This window comes from Apteryx mantelli, chromosome 3 (assembly GCF_036417845.1).
Source record: "Apteryx mantelli isolate bAptMan1 chromosome 3, bAptMan1.hap1, whole genome shotgun sequence".
Lineage (NCBI taxonomy): Eukaryota > Metazoa > Chordata > Aves > Apterygiformes > Apterygidae > Apteryx > Apteryx mantelli.
The window spans coordinates 128,034,574-128,057,257 of NC_089980.1; the positions used below are offsets into that span (position 1 = coordinate 128,034,574).

Sequence of the window (22,684 nt, forward strand, 5' to 3'; positions counted from 1 at the left end):
GCCAAACAACGTATTGTCTAGCATCCCTGCAGTGACACTCACGTGCCCCCCAGGACAAGGTGGGCCCACCTGAACTGCCTCTTGGGAGCTATCTCTGCCACTAGGTTCGGGCTTTTCAGGGAGACTGCTGCATGGCTGAGCCAAAACTGGGCTACGGTTTTGGTCTGTGCCCTGGCTTTATTTAGTATTTAGCAGAGAGACAGCCTCAGTATTTTCATCTGAGCTCATTGTATTATATACTTTGTCCATCAGTGAACTGCAAAGCACTCATATCCATCCTATAAGTTACTCCAGCACTTGACAGTAGGATTAAGAAAATACTTCAGAATAAGAAAAGAAACAACCTCAACTAAAAATGTCAGTATAATGAGAGCAATAAAGACCAAAGTTGAATAAAAAAATTAAAATCTCAGTGTCCAGGCCCTGAGGGCACCCTCAGACTTCCCTGTCCATGTTGCCCCCAGGCCTCCTCCTCCTCCACCACCAGTCCGAGCCCCAGCCCCAACTCAACCCAGCCTGGGGCCATCAGTTGCTGCCCTGCGATGCTGCAGCAGTGCTGGCTACAGCCCCAGCATGGCCCTGCCCCTGACCGGCCAGGCCTCTGCCATGCTGGGAAGCACTACTGGGTTCCCAGTCCCTTTGGGAGCAGCTGGCCCTCACTGCTCCCTGACACACATGCTGCGAATATTTGCTGTCAGATTTCAATTTGCTAAAAAATTCTTGACTTTTCGACAGTATTTAATTTAGAGAGAGTTTGGGGGAAAAAAAAAGATAAAATCTGCAAAGTTGAATTGTATCTCTATTTTCTAATGCACAGCAAAACTTTTTAAATTTTCTTGTTCTGTGAAATGGCTGTGAATAGTCAGAATTGTGCACTTTTCTTCAATTTGGCAGTTACTTAATTCACATGGCATTTTTTTCTTCTCCTTTCTCCCAGTGAAACCAGTAACACCATGAAAATTCTGCCATTTCTATGCCTTTTCTATACATCCTCAGGAGGGGGAAGAACCATAGCATTCATTAGATAAAAACAGCAGTTTTAAACAAACTCTTTGTTAATCCAAATATCTGCCTCGTGGTTTCAGATACCCAAACAGAACTAGACACTGAGAGTCGTTTACAGTCTGACAAGTCACAGACAGGTACATCAAGTGATACCGCATTTCTTTTTTAATGTTCAGATGGGAATTCAAAGGATTACTCAACAAATTATATACTCTGATTTCTTGAAATTGACAGATGAGTAGAAGTAATGTTGTACTCGTTGCTGAGCTCTTATGATTTTACTGCTTGTAAACTGATATGAAAGACTCAAACAGTAGGAGAGGACCATCTTTACTTAATTTATACATTTTATTCAACCAAAGGGAACATTTTTTCCCTTTTCTGGGAGCAGAATGCAGAGTGTCTTTTGCAATAACTTTGCACACATGTTCATCATGGCTCATAATGGTGGGTGGTTTCTCATCTTTATACCATCTTTTAATCATAAATTTTCTGTGAATCACGGAATGTCTTCACTTGAAAGATTCACGGGATCGACATCTGTTGAGTAGAGTGATACAGCTGAAGAAGACCTAATGCAGACAGTTTAATGTTACTTAAAGATTAGAGATTGCAGAGAAAGTCTATACACACACTCCCCAGCCATTTATATATCTTCCACAGCTTCTTCCCAATCTTCCTGTCCTATCTGTCCCAGTTCACACCATCCATGCAACCCTTCTGTTTTGCCATTTGTATATTTTTTAAAAGGAGGACAAAACAAAATGTTTGGCACAAGGAAAGAGTGACCTACTGTTCTGTATAACAAAAAACAAAAGCACCTCTGCAGAAAAATGTTTCATTGTTACTTAAACACCACCTAAATGCACGAACATGCTATTATTTATCAGAGAATAGTGCACAGTAGAGACTTGTGTTAGGAATAAGGTGTCATTCTGCTCATTTTCTGCCTTGAAGAGTTATCTATATTACAAAAAGTGAAGCCAGATAAAATATGGTGAAAAAAAGTTTTATGCTACTATTTAGAATAGGGAAACTGAGGCACAGGACTCAGAAATGACTCATCATAACGTAGGAAACCTGTAGCAGAAGGAAGAATTGAGCTTACTATCTCAGAGCCCTACTAGAAGTACATCTTGTCTCCAAAATCAGCTCATCATCACATTGTAGTTTTTCTGTTCAGTCTTATCTGATAGTTTTGACAAATGCTAGACTGTGGCTTGGGAGATTTCCAGGTTCTGATGTACAGTGTACATGTTTGTTTCTTTGTATGTGTGTGTGTTTGGGGGGGGGGGTGGTTAATAAGACATTCAAGAACAAATAAAGACATAGAGTATGAGCAAAAGAAGTAATTTTCCAAATCACATCTTCCAATTATCTACAATCCTTTTTGCATGTCATGTTGTTTGCATATGCAGATAGACAAAATTTGTCTCAGTGATAGCATATATACATGCAGATAACTTTTAAGTGTTTGAAGCATCTAACCTGAATTTTCCTAGGCTTAAAAATGGCAGAAAGTTTGGCACAGCTGGAATAATCAAATGTTTACTATGTTAAGCCAAAAGGATTAGATACACATGTGCATAACTACAGTCTGCACATATACTATACAAAGGATCTAATGATTGGTATCATTATATAAACTTTTCATCCTGACATTTCCCAACTGTTTTTCCTACCTCACAGACCGATGCCGGGCATTGCTGGTTTGCAGAGTGGGTGTGAAGCTGGAGGAAGACCCAAAATCACTGCATTCACATTAGACTAATTATTGAATACTGAGTTCAGATTCTGCCAAAACTTGCAGAACAAACTATAATCAGAAGAAAGAGGGCAGCTTTTCCCTGGATCTAGCTGCTCCTGATTACCTGTTATCCCAGGAATTTGAATTAGATTGTGGCCAGCCTGCCTCCAAAGGCTAGTAATCCCTGCTGGGACTGGAAGAGGTCTGGATCTGTGGAAAAAAGTCTCAGTGCATCTGAAACTTGGTAAAAGGCAGAAAAGACAACAGTGAAAGAAAAAATATGGTTGAAAGAATATGACTGAAAGGTGGGAGATGGATGAAGGAGACTGGCAGAGTGAGGAGAAAAAAGAACTGTCCACGCAGACTAGTAGGGAAAAAGAAAAAGAAAATTTATCCCCATATTAATCATCTGGAGCTCACTAAAAAAAAGGAAAGGGAACCCTTGATCATGTTTTAGTCCAGTGGATATGAAGCCTATGTGAGGCAAAGGGACTGAAACCAAGTGAATGAAAATACTGCTGAAATAATGCTAGTCTTTTTGGTTGCCAGATTAGCCACCTTGCTCCATCATTTCTGTGTTTGTCAGGTTGTTCTGGCCCACCTGGAGTAGCCCAGTGACTCTCCCAGTGAATCTATCTGCCTTTGGATCCAGTCCTGCAGGAGAGCCATCTCACCAGCCTCTGAAATACTACCCTTCCTGCATGAAACACAGCTATTGTTTAACAGTTCAGAGCAACAAGCTGAGGGCAGGAAATGAAGAATAATGTCTCCACTTGAAACGGCTAATTATACTTGTGTTGATCTAGTGTTAAACTTTCCTGTTATCATTGGCTATACAGTCTTGTGTATCTTGCCTGCTCTGAGGTTTTCTAGTGGCTTCATCTTGGGCTGCAGTCTGTGTTTTGCAAAAGTGTGGAGAAGCCTTATTTGGCACCAGCTGTGCCTTGCTTTTTTTATGCACTTCTTGCCAGTAAAGCTGTACTTTTAACAGTAAGTTGCCTTTGGTTAGGATGGCACATCACACGCTTAAGAACACAAGAAAGTTTTAACCTCATCTTGGATAAGTATCATCAGCCAGCAGTAAGATCCTTCCTAGCAAGGGAGAATTGGAACCAGTAATTTTGGTAGCAACATCCTCTGTTTTACTGCAGGTACCTCAAAAGACCAGCAGCCAAATTCTTCTCAGCCCAAAGGCAAGAATTGATTCCTGAAATCAAATCTGAACAGAATATCTTCATTGTAGACAGATAATTTAGATAATCAGCACCAACATCTCTGTGACTGGGCTAGCTCTAGCCAGCAATGAAAGAAATTTGTAGCTAAGTTACTAAGTCCTTCCTAGGGTGCACTGATTCATAGATAGAAGCTGGAGGCGCCTTGTCCTGAAGCCAAATCAGATACTTATGTCTTTCACAATAAATTGAAGGACTTGTCTGTTTTCCAGTGTCTTCTCACAATAATTTGTTTGTGCCCAGGAGATCTTGGCCCATTCAAGGGATTTACTCTCACCATAAAATGAGGAGGAGATCCGGGGGGAGTTTGCCCAGTCAGGTGAAATAGGAACCTGAGCTTTAGTTCCTTCACTGTGAAACCAGCTGGCCTGCATTGAGCACACCATCAGAATTCAGTACAGTGATCATGTTTTAAAAAAAACAGAAGGTAGATGTAATATCCTAGTGAACTCTACAATGAAGGCAAACAAGACACATCTGCATAGTTTCATGGTTCCCAATATGAACAACCATCTATTTCAGTGTACACCATTATATAGAATACAGGTATAGATTGGTACATGAAATCAGAAGAGCTCCCATAAAGAGTAGTGTTCATGTATTAGGTTTCCAGGAGGTGTCCAAGAAATATGTTTGGGTGGAAAACAGAACTGTTCATTCAGGTTGAAATTTGAAACTCTCGTAATTTGGGGAGAGGAGAATGCTTCATATTGTTTTGGTTTTGAGAAGCTGGATTTTCATGACAAACTTGTAATATATTGTTCACACACTGCTCTTCCATTGATAAAAGGAGCATTTTTGAATGACAGAAAGTAAATGCCCCCTCCCAGACTTTTGAAAGTAGCAGAAACAGCATACACCTGTTTCCAAATTTTTTCAGAAAATTTGTCTGCTCATTCTGCTCTGCAGAGCAGAAGGAAAATGATCTATATCACTGCAGAACCCAGGGTTATATCTAGCTGTCTTCTTGGTATTGCTGCCTACCCCAAGGTCTGAGTGGCAAGCACTGGTTTCTGGCTCTGTGCAGCACATGGCACCTTTGACTACTTCTATATTAGCACACTAAACAGGGCTAGGCCATGATGTTAAATTATTAGCACACTTTCTGGTACAGTTTTGGTCCAAAGTAATACTCTTCCAGATAATGCCTGGACACAATTTTCAGGTCTTAGCTAACCCCAAAACCAACAGGCTGTTTGGAGGCAGCCACTCTTCCAGAGAGTAAGAGAGTTTAGCTGGCTGATCAGGAGCTTACTCATGTTAAGGGGCCGCAGAGCCAAAGGAGCTCCCTGGCCCATTTTATTTACTGATATAAAAGTAGCCACAGAGTTCTGCACTGCGGCTGCACAACTGCACTGCCAATAATGACTGAATATTTACTTTCTGGATTCTATTGCTCTGTGAATAACACCTGTTCTACATTCTTTTTCCAGTTATTACAGCAACATGAGCAACCACTATCCCTTGCATTGGCACAGTGGATATCATAAAATAAGTTTGATTTGTCTTCTGTATATAAGCAAATAGTCAATTTGGATAGCTCCCATCTTTGTTGAAGATATAAGTAGCCAATAAAACAAAAGGAAAAAAAAAAACAGCAAGAATTTTATTCAGTGTGACTGCATGGCAGATGAACAGCACAACTATATGTCTTAGCCAATAGGAAGAGATAGAGAAGACTGACCAAAAGTTATGACTTACAGGCATAAATTTATCCTCTGTGATGAAATGTAATCAGATCCTGCCCGTTTCAACTTTGAAGTCTTCCTGAAGCTGTAAGGTTACACGTCTGAACATATCTCTACTTCTAGTCGGCATGTTTCTGCATTTTTTTAAATAAAAAAATAAAGGAAAAGAAACTAAAGCAAACAATGACATGGTAGGGATTTGAATCTTATTTAAAAACAATACAAAGATCTGTTTCTAAGCACAGTTAATACTCCTTTAAAACACAGACAGCAACTGTATATCACAAGCAGGTAATCCATCTCTCCCATATTTCTTTTCAAAAAGCACGTATACAATTAAAGAATGATCTTGACATATATCCTTGGAGTGAGATCTGCATTTTTTTCTGCTGCTTGTGCAGTAAATTGCTTTTAAAAAATTCTTAATTTGCACTCATCCTGTCTGAGTGCAATGTGAAAAAACAACCTGGGTATAGAATAGGGCAATGACTCAGACTGTCTGCTGTGTTACTAGAATCTTCCAGTCAGATCATTCTATTTTAATACTAATATTTATGTAAAAAGAGAACTAATAAACTTCTTACAACAAAGGTGGTGAATGATTATTTTCACGAGTATTACTCTTCCGTAAATTGCACACGTAGGGCAGGAGAATCAACCTCGCTACACTGAAGCGCAGTCTTCTCCCAGAGAATGGTCACTGAAATTAGTGAGAATACAGGTGGACAACACTTCTAGACACAGTGAGTAAAAGTATCAGGATCTGATCACTAGGCTGCAGACTTTTCTTGCATAGCTATGTCAAGAGATGTGAGCCTTGTCTAATATAACTGTGCCAGCAGAAGTTGTTTCAGGAGCAAAAATTTTCTATGGGATAGTTTCATTTCGTTCAGAGGAGACAATATTGTTTCACTCTACCAATGCAAAATGAAACCTTCCTGATATTATAGGCTGGAATAGGATTCAGATCAGTTAAACCAACAGTCTAAGAGTATAGATCTAGTCTAAACCAGACTTAGACTTATGCAACGTTCCTTTCTTGTCAGTGGAGAAAAATAGGTACCTCTATAAGGCAACTCAGCCAAATCACCCATATATCACCCTGTCTCTATCCACTGACAATAAAGGGAGTTGAAGCAACTGGTTTAACCTGGACTCTCTAATTTTCAGATTTACATAAGGACATTAGGACTGTCTACTGAGTCAGACCAAGTCCAGCTAACCCATTCTCCCGTGTTCAGCAGTAAGCCTTAAATACATACAGAAGCGTATAAACAGGGGAAACGTGTAAACTTACTTCTTAAGTCCTTTTCATTCCCACATGCTTTGTTAGTACAACAGCCTTTGCTTCACCTCTAGGGAACTTCGGGCCTCAGAGTCTTTGCTTGGAATTGTCTGAAGTTTTTTCAGGGACTGATCAACTTTTGAGGAGTAAAGCTGGAAATCTTAGACAAAAACGTGATCACCTTTTGCGGGGGGTGGGGGTTGGGGACAGGGTGTTAGATATTAATCTGGTTCCTTTTATTATTCCATGAGCCAGTTAAATAATGTTCACTTTCCCTGTTGGAACAGCCTGCAGTCAGCCTGTATGCTGAGCATCATCATTCAGCATAGCAGTTCTGTGCCACAAGAATGCAATGCTCCAAACTTGTGGATTCACCACAACCTTTTTTTCTTCAGTCTTCCTCATCTGAAAAAAATAGGAAATTAAATGCATAAAAGCTGATGATCAAGGAGTGTTAAAGCTCCAAAGTCAAACATCTGAAAGCTGGAATAATCCAAACTGAGCATTCCCCACATCAAATGAAACAGAGGCAAGCTAGGGCCTCCTCATGCAAAGCACAGAAAGGATGTAAACCAAGGCAGAGCTACCTTTGTGAAGGGAATGGTGATATGGCATTCCCTGACTTTCAGTAGCTTCACTTTTCGTCCTAAATAACTTTTAAAGAAATATGTTGTTTATGTGCATTTATCAGTGCAATATGAGCTCTGTTACATATGCAGCCAGTCCTCTATTGGCCATGTACTCAACAATATGCCTTCTGACAGAGATCAAGCTGGGGGAAATTATGCACATGTAAAAGATGAGGTTATAATGGAAGTTGTTTGGCAGCTTTAACTGCAGCGGGAGTGATTTGTGACTGCTGCATTTGGAAGTCAGCACACAGTTCTCAATGACCTCCATGAGGCTGCCACTGGCCCCATGGTTATTTAGAGAGTTAAATTCCTGATCCCTAGTAAAATGTCCTACACTGCATAAGATTAAGCTATTAAAACTCTGGTAAAATATTTCAGTGTTATTCCCAAAAGGCAAGGATATTTTGATTAAATTCCCCAAGGAAGATATATCTCTTCCATAAGCAATGTGATCTAAAGAAAATGATCTGTATTTATTTTAATTTTAAGAACATATTCTCATCCCTTAGGATTCTTATTTGCTAGTAAGTTCATAGGGAGACTGCAAATTTTACTTCGTCTTGAAATCAACCTATTGTTCCTTTCAGGAAATTGTGCTTCTAAACTCAACATAAGATGATATGGAGTCATACCGTCTCCTCATCTTCTGTCATGAATGCCAGAGAGATGGAGCTAAAGGCAGAAGGACTTAGATCTTCATGTGAGGCATGGTCTGTAAGAGGCACTGGGGAAATCCCAATAAGTGTGAGGCATGAACATCATCCAAACTGTGGTCATTCTTCTAATCGGCCAATAGTCTGGTTACAGGGCTATGGTCTCTCCTAGCTGCATCTAGGGCTGCTTCTTACGGAGGAAGATAGCCAAAAAGCATGCTGGTTTGTCACTTTGGTACCTGTCTTTCCTCACATGAATAGAACACAGTATGGACCTTGAAAATAATACTCTGAGAGGTTAAAAAAGATGATACTTCCTAGAGTGCCCTCACTGGACCTGCATCACTTCTGTCCTCCCAGGAGCCCCAACAGCAGAGAGTTGTTTCTCAAGGGTCCTGGTTTCCCAGCACAGGATTACACAAAAAACTGTTTATATACCTAAATTCCTCTGCTGCTAAAGTTAATCATAAGCTACAAGTGCAAGAGATGCTCTCTAAAGCAGTACCCATGTTGAAATGAATTCTCAGGAACAACCTTAAGCCGTACATGTGAACTTAGTGAAACCAAAGACTACATGCAAATGTTTCTCTGAACTTTGACATGATCTAAAATGAGACCCTTTTAGAAATTCATTTCTAGTGTTTACTGGTTTAAATGGTCATCTTAGTTTAATATTTTCATTAGTATAAAAAGATTTATGTCTTTGGTCCCTGGCCATTACAAAAGCCGTTCTCATTCATGGTCAAGATACTTAAAAGAACATGAATTTACCTTGAAAGCCCTTGATCTGAGATTATATTATATTCTCTATACCTTTACAGAATTTCAAGGGACTATCATGTTTATCAAGGACATTTTTATTAGACACCTAGGATTTTAGGGATCCGTGATATGCATGATATAAAGACTTTTGCTAAGGTTATGCAAGTTGCTTTTGGAATAGGATCAAAACATAGCCCAAAGCTCTCTACCCCCTTACTTACAGAGCTCCTGTTATTGTATTTAGGTTTGGATAAACTTTTCTCTGGAAGGTGATTGCTCACAGCAGTTAATTTTAAACTCGCAGGCTTAGATCTGGCTCTATGTGTGTGAACAGGCTGTCATCATACATTCCAGGTTACTCTCAGAAATGAATGTGTCTTTCCTCAGCGTTTCTCAGTGCTGGGGCGTCAGACATTCCTTCTGCTCTGCATTAATCCAATTACTAAACACCTGCAGACATGCAATAACAGTTTTTGTGCCAAGTCCCTTAGAAATGGTTTTATAGGAGAATGTAATCTGCTGTCCTGCTATCAGGAGTCGCATTACACACCTGCCAAGTCCTGAGCTGAAAAATAACAATCAACGTTCTAATTCATTGCAAGAATGTTTGAGGGCACATTAAAGAGACAAAATGACATTCTTCTTAATTTTACTGCCATGGAGTCCATTAAACATTTTGAACTTGTAGTTAATTTTATTAAAAGCCAACTTTAGTACTAAAATATTTACAATACAGCATGATAAAAATGGTCTTCTCATGGCAACTTAAGCAAGTTCCAAAAGATCCATTAAAGGGAGGACTGCTTCAAGCACATATATAGTGTCATTCCAATTCTGTTCTTAGGGATTTATCTGATAATCACCAGAATGCACTTCAAAGTGGAATTTTAAACTATGAAATAATTTGTTTTTCTTGTGCCTTTTTTATACTTTTCTCTAAAGATGTCCTTTTTTCTCCTCTGTTTTTAAACTGGTTGTGCTCTGCAGAACTGAAACAAAGCTTGTTTCCGGAGGGGAAGATTTTTCAAGGCACAAGGGTTAGTTAGGTGCCAAAGAATAATACAGTAGAATGGAACAGAGTTTTAAGAGAGTGAGTCAACTGCTGACCATACCACAACTTCTTGTACAGCCTTGAATATGTCATTTCATTCCTTTGTGGCACAGCTGTATTTGTAAAATGAGCATTCGTGAATCACAGAAAAGTTGGTGTGAGTAGAGAAAAAATTTAAGACGTTCCTAGAAAGCCTCATTGTGAGTCCTAAGTTTGCTACATGAAAGACAAGTGTGGTCCTTTACTGAGTGAAATAGCTCATCTTTTCATCTGTAAGACTATTTATATGTATTCAAATGTCAGCTTATTCCATCATGTTCCATTAGCTGCAATTACAAGTGAAGGAATGCAAACCATGCAAAATTATTTTAAAAATAAAACAATTTCAAGCATAAATTTAAAAGAAAATCTCTCTAATAATCCATAAAGTTGTTATCCCTGTTTACCTTGGCAAGGAATTTGCAGCAGTGATGGTATGTGCTCTGTTCAGAAAGAGAAATTGGATTTGACCGGAGTCACCTGCAGTTTATAGCACTGTAGTCACTGCTGAGGGCTATACATAATGTCCTAAGGGGTCTTTTGCACAGCTGTAGACAAGACAGCTAGTGAACATTAGCCAACAAAGAGCATTCCAGGGCTACGGCCCTGTGTACTAACCCCTTCCAACTAACTTTACATTCCCCCATCCCATATGTAACCTTCAGCCCCCCACTTGAAGCAGGCAGTCTGACAGTAATAATAGTAGTCACAAGAAAAGGTAACCTCTGTCATACTAATAATTTTTGAAAACTTAAATGCCCAGGATGTGATTTTAATTAAAAAGCACACTGCCTGGCTTGTCTGTTTCCAGGAGAAGGTTTCTCTCGCAGAAAGAAGGTGATTCGTCATGCCCATTTGCACTCCCACACTTAGAGGTCAGTCCCATCATTACACAGTCTGGTTTGTAGAGAGTACATACATTGGTATATAAACAAGGGAATGAGTCTTTTTTGACTTTATTCTGTTTTTTCACAGTAACCTTTGTATGAGCAGCATTTTGCAATGATCAGAACAAAGAAGATTGCTTGTCAGCTTCAGCAGTTCCAGTTGGTGTTATATTTTTGCACAATCTCCTGGAAAACATCTAATAAGGAGGTATTTGGATTGATTACCTGACTGATCTGTTATTAGACTTAGCGCACAGCTAATATATAGGGATGATCAGATATAGATTTACAAGGGGAAAGATTAACCTGTTTCCTCAGTTTTTACCATACAAAGAAATGCGTGGACTCCAATTTGTCAGATACAGTTGTAGCTATAAAGTTGCAGATATCTACACCCACCCATCACAGTGCTGCTGGTTCTAGCTTTGGCTGTTTCTTCCTTAAGAATAATACTGTGGGTTTTATTTAGCATTTTGCAGACTTTGTTCAGGGTCCAGATTCTCATGTCCACTTTTTGGACATCAGGATGACTCGGGGAAGTGACCTGGGGGGATGGGTGTCACCAAGACCTCTATTAGTCCACAAGCAGGTCTGAGAACAGAACCCAAGTCTTTGGAGTTGTTCTTAAGTGCTTTAGGCTCTAAGCAGCACTGCAGCACTGCAGACGTTAGAAAACTTGTACTGTTTTCTCCTAAGCATTCAAAAAACTCATACTTTGCCTTCCACAAAAATGCACAGCAAACTCTCTCCCAAGACAGTACAGTTAATACTCATAAATGACCATATTCACGATCTGATGGAAATTCTAACAAGCCCAGAGTGAAAGCTGAATATCACGAAGTGCTTATACCAGGATCCTCTCTAAAGTAAAGGACTTGGTGCAAAGTGCTTTTCCTCAACCCTTTCCTACTCTCTACTGTTCTCTCACTGTGGGGGCTGCTATTTGCTGCGCTGTGTTGCTGCAACACACCGGTTGCCTTGCACAAACAGAAGCTCTATTTGCAGAGAAAATCACTAGCCTTGTTCCAACTCATATGCATTTAAGATAGTCTAAATATTGAATTTGCATGAGTAATGTCTGTATTATGGACTCTTAGGGATCTATATAGCTTGCCTTTTTATTTTCTGTTTTCCGAGAAGCAAGCTCAGTGCCCGATCCCCTTTCCACAGAAGTCAATGAGAGTCTTGATACTTATTTCAAGAGGAGGAAGGTCAGTCCTACTGGGGATACTATACTGCCTAAAAATGACACAACTTTTTGGAGAGAGAAAGGCCCAGAAGGCTCCATATGTTGCTCTCACGCTGGGCTGACTTATTTCAGGGGGAGGTCAGCCCAGTGTGCAAAGGGGCAGGGAACGAATAACACATTTGTTGCATGCCTGGGAGAGGAAGCCTGAAGATGGGAAGTGGGTCTGGCTTTTCAATTCCCACTGGGCCTAGCATCCTGCACGAGTTACTCCAGCTCAGACCCCGTACAGCTTCAACATGTGTTTTCAACTCTGTCTTTTTTTAAATAGAAACAAAAAATTTCTACCTCTCAGAACTGATAATTCAGGATTTGATTATGGATTGACAGAAGTCTCCTGCTCTCTGCTGGTGCTGTACTTGAGAAGATGATGACAGATGTTAGCTGGACAATGGACCACATCCTTCTCCATCCATCTTCTATCCCACCATCTGAAGTTCTCACCTACAAAAAGTGTTTCAAGGATCTTTGTTTCCAATAAACTTTTTTTTTTTTTCAATGTGTGAATCAGCAGATGTATTGAAGGACATGAACTTTGTACCAGTGCGCTCCTTCCCCTTAGGAAACAGTTCTCTTTTTGTGATGGTCAGTCAAAACATTCCCTCTGGGTAGTAAGTAACTTTCACAGCTGTGCAGTCCAAATGGCACAGATGCTTCCCTGGGCTCTGCATCCATAGAAACAATAATGAACCAGACATGTTAGAAGATTAGATGTTAGAATCATGTATGGGATAGAAAACATACAGCTTGACTGTCATTCACATGCTGCCTCTCTAAAGAAAACCTTCAGTTTATTGTCAGTGTCTGGTTGGTTTCTTCGTTTGTGTATCATTTGACTTTTTAAAAATTATATATTAGTTATAAGATCAAGACCAAAATAAGCATAAGACAATTTTTTCTTATTTCAGCTGACTAAGCACAGTAATTTACTATTTCACATGGAAAAAAAAATCATTATTTTGATCACTTGATTTGTATTTTCCTTTCTTTGGATTTGAGCTCCAGTAGGAAGCAAATTTAAAGCTACTGTCTGAATTTATTTACGTTAGAGTAAATCAGAAACAAAGACCACCAGGTAATCCTTGTTCTATGGGGGAAAAGGATTGCCAAATAAAACGATTATTTATCTGCAGTAATGCCCAGGTGCCAGAGTTATAAGATGACAGAAGGAATACACATTATACACTGAAGCAACTGAGTAGACGGAGGACTAGAAAGCTAACTTGAATGGATTCAGCCACAACCATGTCAAGTGATCAAAATCCTTGCATGGCTCTTGGAGATGTTTATAACCTCCTAGACTCACTCTCTTCCTATGAAATCTTTTACTGACTATCACATTCAAATATCCTGTCTAAACTAATATGGAACCAGATGCTACAACCACCCACTCAGCCCTATTCACTGAGATTTTCGTTGTTGTCTTTTCCTTTTCTGTCCTTCTTGCCATAAGATTATGAGTGTCAGTGCCCCAGAGGATTAACACAAGCTTAATTCTGCACACAGAACAAAGTTAGAAACATTTTGAAGAAAATAGCCTTAAAATCCAAAATGCACAGAGAACCTAAGAGGAGATGCTCTAACATACTCTTGCACATATTTATCCTACATAATATTCTACGATCATGTATCATCATTTTTAAGCTGTTCTACTGTCCAGATTACACATTCACTGTATACTGTGTTAATACCTTGGTGTTCACTTGCTCAGCACAAACAATGTCACTGTAATTGGCTGAGATAAGAGGATTTGAAAATCATAGATCCACCTCAACAACTTGGAAAAACAGAAGTCACTTTAGCAAAAATGTATTATCACAGAAAGAATAAATGGCATGTCAGTGACACATCTCCATCAGGAAACTGAAAGAACAACCGAAAATTGTAAGGATAAAACTATGTTTAACACAAGCATTGAAACCAAGGTTCAGCTTTAAACACCACTGCAGATATTACACCCTCCACCTGAGCATTAACCAAAGAGCAATACAAATAGGTAACAATTTCCAAAATGTTCAAGTGCCTTAGAACCTTTTGTAAATGTTATCCAGAGTCCAAGAAGTGAAGCAGGTCAGAAATATAAGATGAGCATGACATTTTGGAGGGTATTCACAAAGGCTGACTTTATCCTCACAAGGTTAATCTCTCTAGACATCCTCTACAGTGAGTGGAGCGAGATGGGCTTTCCCGGAGGGCCTTTGGGAGTGACTCTCTTAGGCTAAGCTAACCTTTGTGAATACTCCCTTTCAATATAAAACAAACACCTTATTTGGATTACCTACCCTCATTTTCAGACCAGCTCCAGCCATAAATATGAATGCAATTCACAATGCAAGTCACGTCACAGTACCTCTGTCTTGGCTGGAGCCCAGAGGCTCCACACTGTTTAAGTGCTTTGCTGGAGCAGAGCCACATTGCTCAGCACCTTACAGGATGCAGTCCCAGATGGGTATGTGTATATCTGCACATACAGGCACATCTATGAGGTTATCAAGGAGTTAAAATTTAGACAGTCCACCTACCACAGCCTTTTTGAGCTATGATACTATCAAATTTTACAAGCTAAACAGAATCAAGCTGGTTCATATAAGAATCAGAGATATCTAAGGATCCCTAGAGGCTGCAGGAAGTGATATTAATAATTCAAGAGGTGGCACTTTTTCTCAATGCACTAATTTTGAACCACAAGTCAGATCCCCCAACCATTTGTGATCAGAAAAGAACCCACTAAACTCTTGGGGGAGTGGGAAAAGAAAGAAGGGAAATACGTCAATTTTCATGTCCTGGCAGAATTCTGTTATAGGTAATTACTACAGCTAGCTGAAAAGAGTAAAGCTTTGCTACCAAATGTTAAAAATAAATGAATGCTTTCCATTCTTTCAAAAGGAAGAAAAAGAAGATGCTTTCTAATTTCTTTATGATCTTTCCCAAATTTATGATGTTTTTAAACAAAAAAATCATCAGAAAACTATGCTTTTAGTTGAAGATCTGAAAAACATAAACAAAATGAAATGTCATCATTCATTCATTTCAGGGAGGAGGAAAAGTTGGTACTCATTCATGCATTTTTTAACAACTCTAGTGATGGTGATACACACCTATATTGCCAAATAGCTTCAATGAAATAAGCAGTAATCAAACCTTTTGGCCCCAAATAGCATGCATGACTCTGTTGTGCTCTTTACAATTACTGTGGTTTTGGTGGGGGTGGGGAGGGGAGCTGTTTTTTTCTGAAACTGACTGCCTTTCAGTTTGTAGGAGCACGAGTCTCCCACATAATTTATCAGGCTGCAAGGTGTCTGGGCATAGTACCAACTGAAAAACCCTAATGCACAGCACTTTATCGTAATTCACTTGTTCAGCACAAACAATGTGCTGTAATGTAATTTTGGACTGACAGTCAGTTCTCCTGCAGAAGGTGTGCTGTTGTTGATGAGTTGTGTCATCAGGTAAAGGAGTTACAGGAGGAAGTCAGTAGGCTGTGTAGCATCTGAGAAGTTGAGCAAGAGATAGACAGGGCATTCTCTGAGACCATACAGCTCCAGGAGTCCCAGCCCCCCACAGCAGTGGAGTTGCCGGAAGGCTCTGTGCCGTGCGAAATGGTATATCATAACACTGTAGAAGAAGGCTGGAAACTGGTCACTACTCATGGGAGGAGAAAGGCTGCTACTCCTCCTGAAGACTTGTAATTGAAGAACAGGTTTAGTGCCCTCCAGGCTGAGGAGGAGCTGGGCATGTCTTCAAGGGAAGCAACTGGGACAACAGACCCTGTGCCTTGTGGGAACACCCTAAAGAAGCAGCGAGTGATTGTTGTGGGTGACTCCCTGCTGCAGGGGATGGAGGCATCTATCTGCTGACCTGACCTCATGTCTAGAGAGGTTTGTTGCCTGCCAGAGGCTCGCGTACGAGATGTCATGGAAAGACTGCCAAGGCTTGTCCACGCTTCAGACTATTACCCACTGCTGCTCTTCCATGTGGGCGCCAATGACACCAAGGGCAAACTGGAGACCATCAAGCAGGATTTCAGAGCTCTGGGGATGGTGATCAAGGGTCTGGGATCCACCTCACTAAGCAGGACATGCCTGTCTTTGCCAACAGGTTGGCCTGCCTTGTAAGGAGGGCTTTAAACTAGGAAAGATGGGGGAAGGGGAGAGTTATAGAGACACAGCAGATGGCAAAATGCAGCTCAAGTCAGGATGCCTCCAGCGGGAGCGTGCAGCCAGGGAAGTGTGCATGGGATCCTCTTGCACTGCTCCTGGGAAACCTGCATGCTCGATCACTTCTCTGAAATGCCTGTACACCAATGCACGCAGCATGGGGAACAAACAGAAAGAACTAGAGATCTGTGTGCGCTCACAGGGCCATGATCTCATTGCCATTACAGAGACATGGTGGGATAGCTCGCATGACTGGAGTGCTGTCATGGATGGCTACATGCTTTTTAGGAAAGACAGGCCAGGAAAGCGAGGTGGTGGAGTTGCTCTTTATGTGAGAGAGCAACTGGAATGTATTGAGCTGTGCCTAGGGGTGGATGAAGAGCGAGTCGAGAGCTTATGGGTAAGGATTAAAGGGCAGGCTAGCATGGGTGACACTGTTGTGGGTGTTTACTACAGGCCACCTGATCAGGAAAAGGAAGTCACCTTCTAAAGACAGCTGGAAAGTAGCCTCATGATCACAGACCCTGGTTCTCATGGGAGACTTCAACCACCCTGATATCTGCTGGAGAGACAACACAGCTAGGCACAAACAGTCCCGGAGGTTCCTGCAGAGCACTGATGACAACTTCTTGACACAGGTGGTGGAGGAACCAACAAGGAGAGGTGTGCTGCTGGACCTTGTACTAACAAACAAAGAAGGACTGATTGGAGATGTGAAGGTTGGGGGCAGCCTTGGCTGCAGTGACCATGAGATGGTGGAGTTCAGGATCCTGCGAGGAGGCAGCAGGGCACCAAGTAGGATCACAACCCTGGACTTCAGGAGAGCAAACTTTGGCCTCTTGAGGGACCTACTTGGAGGAATCCCATGGGTTAGGGCCCTAGAAGGAAGGAGTGTTCAAGAGAGCTGGTTAATATTCAAACATCACTTCCTCCAGGCTCAAGAGCAGTGCATCCCTATGAGTAGGAAGTCAAGCAAAGGAGGCAGGAGACCTGCATGGATGAGCAAGGAGCTCCTGGCAAAACTCAAACAGAAGAAGAAAATGTACAGAAGGTGGAAGCAGGGACAGGCCACTTGGGAGGAATATAGAGATGTCATCTGAGTATGAAGGATGGGACTAGGAAGGCCAAGGCCCATTTGGAGTTGAATCTGGCAAGGGATGTCAAGGTCAGCAAGAAGGGCTTCTTCAAATACATCATCAATAAAAAGAAGAGTAGGGAAAATGTGGGCCTGCTGCTGAATGGGGCAGAGGCCCTGGTGATGAGGGATACAGAGAAGGCAGAGTTACTGAATGCCTTCTTCGCTTCAGTCTTTCCTGCTCAGGCCAACCCTCAGGAATCCCAGGCCCGGGAGACCAGGGAGGAGGTCTGGAGAAAGGGAGACTTTCCCTTGGTCGAGCAGGATCGGGTTAGAGATAATTTAGGCAAACTGGACAGCCACAAGTCCATGGGCCCTGATGGGATGCACCCACGAGTGCTGAGGGAGCTGGCGGATGTCATTGCTAGGCCACTCTCCATCATCTTTGAAAGGTCATGGAGAACAGGAGAGGTGCCTGAGGACTGGAAGAAGGCTAATGTCACTGCAGTCTTCAAAAAGGGCAAGAAGGAGGACCCGGGAAACTACAGGCCACTCAGCCTCACCTCAGTCCCTGGAAAGGTGATGAAACAGCTCATCCTGGATGTCATCTCTAAGCATGTGGAGGAAAAGAAGGGGATCAGAAGTAGTGTATGGCTTCACCAAGGGGAAAGCATGTTTAACCAATCTGATAGCCTTCTCTGATGAAATGACTGGCTGGGTAGATGAGGGGAGAGCAGTGGATGCTGTCTACCTTGACTTCAGCAAGGCTTTCGACACTGTCTCCCATAACATCCTCATAGACAAGCTCAGGAAGTGTGGGTTAGATGAGTGGACAGTGAGGTGGATTGAGAACTGGCTGAATGGCAGAGCTCAGAGGGTTGTGATCAGTGGCACAGAGTCTAGTTGGAGGCCTGTAGCTAGCAGTGTCCCCCAGGGGTTAGTACTGGGTCCCAGCCCTGTTCAACTTCTTCATCAGTGACCTGGATGAAGGGACAGAGTGCACCCTCAGCCTCCAAGTTTGCTGACGATACAAAACTGGGAGGAGCGACTGATACCCCAGAGGGCTGTGCTGCCATTCAGAGAGACCTGGACAGGCTGGAGAGGTGGGCAGAGAGGAACCTCATGAAGTTCAACAAAGGGAAGCGCAGGGTCCTGCACCTGGGGAGGAATAACTGCAGACTGGGGGTTGACCTGCTGGAAAGCAGCTCTGTGGAGAAGGACCTGGGAGTGCTGGCGGACACCAAGTTAAGCATGAGGCAGCAATATGCCCTTGTGGCCAAGAAGGCCAATGGTATCCTGCGGTGCATTAGGAAGAGTATTGCCAGCAGGTCGAGGGAGGAAATCCTGCCCCTCTACTCAGCCCTGGTGAGGCCCCATCTGGAGTACTGTGTCCAGTTCTGGGCTCCCCAGTACAAGAGAGGCTTGGCAGTACTGGAGAGAGTTCAGCGGAGGGCTACTAAGATGAAGAAGGGCCTGGAGCATCTCTCATATGAGGAAAGGCTGAGAGAGCTGGGACTCTTCAGCCTGGAGAAGAGAAGGCTGAGGGGGGATCTTATCAATGTATACAGATATCTGAAGGGAGGGTGTAGAGAGGGTGGGGCCAGATTCTTCTCAGTGGTGCCCAGCAACAGGACAGGAGGCAATGGACACAAACTGAAATACAGGAATTTCCATCTGAATATGAGGAAAAACTTCTTCAGTGTGAGGGTGACTGAGCGCTGGAACAGGTTGCCCAGAGAGGTTGTGGAGTCTCCGTGCTTGGAGATATTCAAAACCCACCTGGACAGGGTCCTGGGCAACATGCCCTAGGTGAGCCTGCTTGATCAGGGGAGTTGGACTAGATGATCTCCAGAGGTACCTTCCAACCTCAACTATTCTGTGATTCTGTAATACAGTACAATGCAATATAGCCATACAGTTGATCAGAATTTATTCCACCACAAGAGACTTGATATTTTTCCCTATTTATATTTAATTTTTAGGCAAGTGGAACAGCAAGAGAAGCAAGACCTACAGGTCCAAGGCACCTTGCTCCTTCAGACATCTCTTCCAACAACAGCCTTCAACCAGAGACAAGTAAAAGCACAGCAGTGCTCAAAGCATGTGTGGCTGGGTGAGACCGTATGTACCAGCGCCATCTGGTGATGTCTGCCGCCTCTCTCCTCCCTGCTGTACCACCCCACCCATGATTTCTGGACCGTTTTTCTCCATGGATGTGACAGAACTGGAAAAAGATTTTATTGCACTGAGTTCTACTCCTAGAGCAGACCTAAATGAATGAAGCTGGTTGGGAGCTGGATCTACTGCTGCTATTTTTTTTGAACTATTTCTTGCAGTCTTTTTCACCAGGAAAATAGTGTTGACAATATATTACCTGCAAACTATCAAAAGGAACAGCTGATGGAAATGCATTAATGTCACAAAGAAGCCTGGGATAAATTAACAGCAGTTTCCCTTTACCTTAGATTGGGAAAAAGAAACTCAAATGGCTTCCCAATTCACTCTTTAACATGGGAAGAAAAAGAAAAGCCCAAAAGACAGATTTATAGTTGACTGTCAGGAACCAGATGAAAAGGCCAAAAACACTGTCACCCTGGGACTAGATCATGTACCCAATGCATAGGAAAAACATCCAGCCACTGATGTCAGTGGGAGTGCCTCGCATTCAGTCTCTGCCTATCTGATCATTCAGTGTTTGCCACAACATAGGATGGATGGAGCTGGGCATGGACATCCATGTGTCCCTACAGGAAAAGAAAGCAAGATTTGACTTTGCAGAAAAAATGGGTGATGACGTGAATGAAGATTATATTATATTAACAGTAAGAGTTGGATTTAATAAAATCATCAGTTCATAAGTTCATGGTTTAAAACAAGACTGTTCAGTGTATCCCTGATACAACTCTAAAACGAGCACTAAGGAAAGGACAGGATCTTTATATCTTCACATTTTTCTCTCTCCATTAATAAAGATTGGTATGTGAAATATAAATCCAGGAGGAAAACAATCACAAAAACACAACTGCAAAAGTAGTCTCTTAAAAGCATTTATCCACCTGGTATACACATAATAAAATTCAAGCTCAGCAGAGTAAATGCATTTTAAAACAATCTATCTGTACATTCAGATGTGTAATAAGGTGCCTCAGATACATGAAGGAAGAGAGCTGGGACAAGGAGACCAAACTTGCTACTTGAAAAAAAATCAAGAGATATTGTGAAAAAGACAATAATCCTCTTTAATTAATTCAAGAAGCCGTAAGAGTAACCACAATTATCAGTGGGATTTTGTTACAAAAACAGACACTAAAACCAAAAACAATCACTCGAGTATTTGAAGCATTGCCTAAATAAGTTCGCTCAGGTCTCCTAACATTTTAGTGTTCTTACTGTGAGTAAGTAATACAAAGTCAAGCAACTCCAACAAAATTTATAGAGAGAGCTGAAAAGTATAGGTCTTTAATGAACATATAAATTGGATCTTACTGTAGAACTGAAAGTTGGAGATCTGACTGAGTCTGCCTAAAATAAGTCCTGAACTTTTGTCTAAATTTTCTGGGTCTAGTAAACCAGTCTTCCTAAAGTAAGGTCTTATTTTTCCTGTGGGTACCTAAGTCAACAGACAGGATCTCCCTCTAGAGGCATTCAAATGCAACCATTCTTACCACTGACTACTGAGAACTTAGGTGTTTCTGCTAGGAGGGTTGACTATCCCAAATTTAGGAGCAAGTTAGCTGATAGAGTTAAGAAAACCCTGTAAAGCAGTCGCAGAAGCTTCCCAAAGAGGTAAACCCCATTTTATTGTGTATTCTGTAGGTTTGTTATTATGCTCACATCCCATGGTGCTGCACAAGCAGTAGTTCATCTGCTTTGCCCTCTCGCTGCAAAAGTACCTTCTCTCTGACCCCATGAGACACATGGGTGTGAGGATTTCACACAGTTGCATGGGACTACGGAGCATGCGTGGAGGTTGGTGCTACTGTACACTCCTTTGTGAACACATCCTAGCTCTTTTTAAAGATCTTTTGAGACCTCCAGAAGGAGACAAGATGACAAAAGCACAGTATTATTTTCATTCCTTTAGCTTTGATTGAGTCTATTCTACTGGAGTGAAGCTGATTTTGACCTCCTATAAAATTTGTGTAGTTGGTTTCTGGAAAATCAAAGACTCCACTTGCTTCCCAGTCTGACCTCTGACTTTGATGCTACTCCAGCCCTGGTTCTTGCCTATTTTCTAGAGCATCCAGGAATATTTCTGTCTGCCTTTCTCAATTAAATGCAAAAAAAATTAGATTCTTGCTCTTGTCCATTTTAGCAGAAAACAATTACAGCTCATAATAATAAAAGTTTAACACTTGCAAATAATTTTTTTTTTCTCAGTACCTAACATTTTTCGAAAGTTTTTCACCTATCTTAGCAATGATCCTGTGCCTCTCCCTAGGTTATTTGATATTTTATTCTTTCAAACACCACAAGTGTATCTCCCTGGTTTCTCCTCATTGTTGAACCAGTCAACTTGGAGAAGAGGAGGGGTAGTCATGGAAGAAAATCCATGAGACGTCTGAGGTGCATGAAGAGCCACCACTGCCCTTCCACCTTCTGCATCTCTGTGCGACTGTAACCTATAAATCGTTTGGAGCTGTTCTGCATTACTGCCGTCATGTGAGTGAATCTACACATGCGAATGAAGCTACCTCATGAGAGACACTATCTACATGGGAGAAAGAGGCAATGAATATCCCAATGTGAGAAAAAAATACATTATTAGACATCACAGGCTCCTCAGAGGAGAGAATCCTGCATTCTCTAGAGACTAATTAAGAGTGCACCTCAAATGAAGCTTTCCTCTGGTGTCTGGTCAAAGTCAAGTTGGCACTACATGCTTTTCTTCAGCAGACATTACTATGGCCTCTCTCCTTTACCCAGCTATCTTTTTTCACAGTACATGCTGGAATTTAATGTCTGAAAGAGATCTAAAATGTGGTTGAAACTAGTCAGCAGATTACCAGAGGGGATCAACAGTTATGCACATAGGCACTTGGTTCTAGGTTTAGGCAAACTTAAAGGAGTTGCCTAAGTTACCTAGGCTGTTAATGGAGAAAAGCAGGAGACACCAAGACTTTCAAGGGAGAGCCAGCCTGTGTAACCTTCTTGCTTTGCTCTCTCACTCCACTGACCAGACAGGGAACTCAGATTTTGACTTCTCCTCTCAGACCTTGCAAAAT

At 41.6% G+C, this 22,684-nt stretch overlaps 1 long non-coding RNA gene across 3 annotated transcripts in view; it reads right to left on the reverse strand.

Moving 5' to 3' along the window:
* Window positions 1–1,393: 1,393 nt before the first annotated feature.
* LOC106494742 (uncharacterized) overlaps window positions 1,394–22,684 on the reverse strand; it is an 89,176-nt gene continuing 67,885 nt past the window's right edge. For 2 of the 3 annotated variants that reach the window (XR_010883914.1, XR_010883915.1), the window contains exons 3-6: window positions 6,970–7,362; window positions 6,257–6,372; window positions 5,686–5,806; window positions 1,394–1,577 (exon numbers count right to left, since the gene is read on the reverse strand). This is a non-coding gene — a long non-coding RNA (uncharacterized lncRNA). Of the gene's footprint in view, window positions 1,578–5,685; window positions 5,807–6,256; window positions 6,373–6,969; window positions 7,363–12,515; window positions 12,784–22,684 lie in introns of those variants that run through there. The other variant, XR_001294352.2, reaches the window with a different exon arrangement.